Genomic DNA, 3,156 nt, shown 5'->3' with positions numbered 1-3,156 from the left:
ACCAACCCAGTTCGTGCTAGTGAACTAACCCAGTTCGTGCTAGTGAACTAACCCAGTTCGTGTTAGTGAACTAACCCAGTTTGTGCTTTTGAACTAACCCAAATCGTGCTAGTGAACCAACCCAGTTCGTGCTAGTGAACTAACCCAGTTCGTGTTAGTGAACCAACCCAGTTCGTGCTTTTGAACCAACCCAGTTCGTGCTAGTGAACCAACCCAGTTCGTGCTAGTGAACCAACCCAGTTCGTGCTAGTGAACCAAACCAGTTCGTGCTTTTGAACCAACCCAGTTCGTGCTAGTGAACCAACCCAGTTCGTGCTAGTGAACCAACCCAGTTCGTGCTAGTGAACCAACCCAGCTCGTGCTAGTGAACCAACCCAGTTCGTGCTAGTGAACTAACCCAGTTCGTGCTAGTGAACCAACCCAGTTCCTACTAGTGAACCAACCCAGTTCGTGCTTTTGAACCAACCCAGTTCGTGCTAGTGAACCAACCCAGTTCGTGCTTTTGAACCAACCCAGTTCGTGCTAGTGAACCAACCCAGTTCGTGCTAGTGAACCAACCCAGTTCGTGCTTTTGAACCAACTTAGTTCGTGCTAGTGAACCATCCCAGTTCGTGCTAGTGAACAAAACCAGTTCGTGCTAGTGAACCAACCCAGTTCGTGCTTTTGAACCAACTTAGTTCGTGCTAGTGAACCAACCCAGTTCGTGCTAGTGAACAAAACCAGTTCGTGCTAGTGAACAAAACCAGTTCGTGCTAGTGAACCAATCCAGTTCGTGTTAGTGAACCAACCCAGTTCGTGCTAGTGAACCAACCCAGTTCGTGCTTTTGAACCAACCCAATTCGTGTTAGTGAACTAACCCAGTTCATGTTAGTGAACTAACCCAGTTCGTGCTAATGAACTAACCCAGTTCGTGTTAGTGAACCAACCAAGTTCGTGCTTTTGAACCAACCCAGTTCGTGCTAGTGAACCAACCCAGTTCGTGCTAGTGAAACAACCCAGTTCGTGCTAGTGAACCAACCCAGTTCGTGCTAGTGAACAAACCCAGTTCGTGCTAGTAAACCAACCCAGTTCGTGCTAGTGAACCAACCCAGTTCGTGCTTTTGAACCAACCCAGTTCGTGCTAGTGAACCAACCCAGTTCGTGCTTTTGAACCAACCCAGTTCGTGCTAGTGAACTAACCCAGTTCGTACTAGTGAACCAACCCAGTTCGTGCTTTTGAACCAACCCAGTTCGTGCTAGTGAACTAACCCAGTTCGTGTTAGTGAACCAACCCAGTTCGTGCTAGTGAACAAAACCAGTTCGTGCTAGTGAACAAAACCAGTTCGTGCTAGTGAACCAATCCAGTTCGTGTAAGTGAACCAACCCAGTTCGTGCTAGTGAACCAACCCAGTTCGTGCTTTTGAACCAAACCAGTTCGTGCTAGTGAACTAACCCAGTTCGTGCTAGTGAACTAACCCAGTTCGTGCTAGTGAACCAACCCAGTTCGTGCTAGTGAACCAACCCAGTTCGTGCTAGTGAACCAACCCAGTTCGTGCTAGTGAACCAACCCAGTTCGTGCTAGTGAACCAAACCAGTTCGTGTTAGTGAACCAAACCAGTTCGTGCTAGTGAACCAACCCAGTTCGTGCTAGTGAACCAACCCAGTTCGTGCTAGTGAACCAACCCAGTTCGTGCTAGTGAACCAACCCAGTTCGTGCTAGTGAACCAACCCATTTCGTGCTAGTGAACCAACCCAGTTCGTGCTTTTGAACCAAACAAGTTCGTGTTAGTGAACCAAGCCAGTTCTAGGAGCAGCACCTCAAGTGTCCGTTACATTTTTAATGTTAGTCAAATGTGATATACAAAAACAATTTAACAATAATGCGATTGTTAGCTACTATATATCAGCAGGGCAGCAAAGATTACTATCATTTAGAAAAATGTCCTCCATTAATGTTAATGTCATAGAATCCAAAATGCTGCTGGTAAAGTTATTGGCCAAAAAAAAACTATTTGGGCAGCTGTTTGAGACAAACATTCATAAAAACAAGCTAAAAAGATTCTAGAAATAAAAAATCACTCTTTGGGTCAGGACGTTGTGATATTACCATCACAAAAGACATACAAGACACCGATAGCAAAGACAAACAGACAAATAAACTGTTTTATTCTCCAGTGAATCAAATCATTAAATTTAAACTATCTGATATAAACTTTTCGTAAGAAACTTATGAGTGATTCAGGTGTGAATGTATGTTTTGGTCTTCTATAGTGATAATGTTATGTGTGGTGTAATGCACAAATTGCAAGACAAATTTCCTTATGGAAAATAAAGATTTTGATTATTTGAAATGAGCCATTCAATTGATAAAAACACAAAGAAGACAAGTAGCAAAGTTTTGGATTGAAAGTACTGGAGGATGCTGGGATATTCCTGCCTAAAACAGCTACAAGTACGCGATATCACGTGAACATCTTCTAGTCAGGTGACCACCAGTCTGCTGAGAAAATCATTTTCTTTTTCCTTTTCATTAAGATGTTGTGTGCAACTCAGATGCAACATTCACTTTCATTATCTCCCTTTGTCAATTTTCACTACAAAGAAACACCAAAAAGATAAACACAGCACATAAACACATCGTTCAGTGAACATGGAAGTGAACATTTCTATCTAGTCTTCACACTTGTTTTACCATAGCATTGGAAATTAGGTTGGGTAATTGTCCTGCATTCTAAGTAGACAGTTTATTGTTACTGGCACAATGATGGTCACAAAAATGATGGATGACTCAAAAGGCTCCTACACTTGACAGATGGCAACGGCTAACAAACAAAATGCTTTCTAGAAGAGATGACGTCCATCTTCGAGCAATGACAAAAAAGCAAAACAAGAACATCTTAGAGCAAGAACAAGTAACAAAAGTTCATTTCAGAGCAATGACAAGCAGGCAAAATTCATTTTAGGGCAGAGAAAAGTTGGCAAAGTTTATCTAAGAGCAAGGAAAAGTAGGTTAAGTAGGATTATCTTAGAGCCAAGCAGAGTTAGATTATCTTAGAGCCAAGCAGAGTTATGAGTTAGATTATCTTAGAGCCAAGCAGAGTTAGATTATCTTAGAGCCAAGAAGAGTTAGATTATCTTAGAAAAACATCCATATCTATAATGAGCTACACGACACAG

The sequence above is a fragment of the Biomphalaria glabrata genome, chromosome 6, assembly GCF_947242115.1.
Source record: "Biomphalaria glabrata chromosome 6, xgBioGlab47.1, whole genome shotgun sequence".
Classification (NCBI taxonomy): Eukaryota; Metazoa; Mollusca; class Gastropoda; family Planorbidae; genus Biomphalaria; species Biomphalaria glabrata.
Note: the sequence above shows the minus strand (reverse complement) of the source record.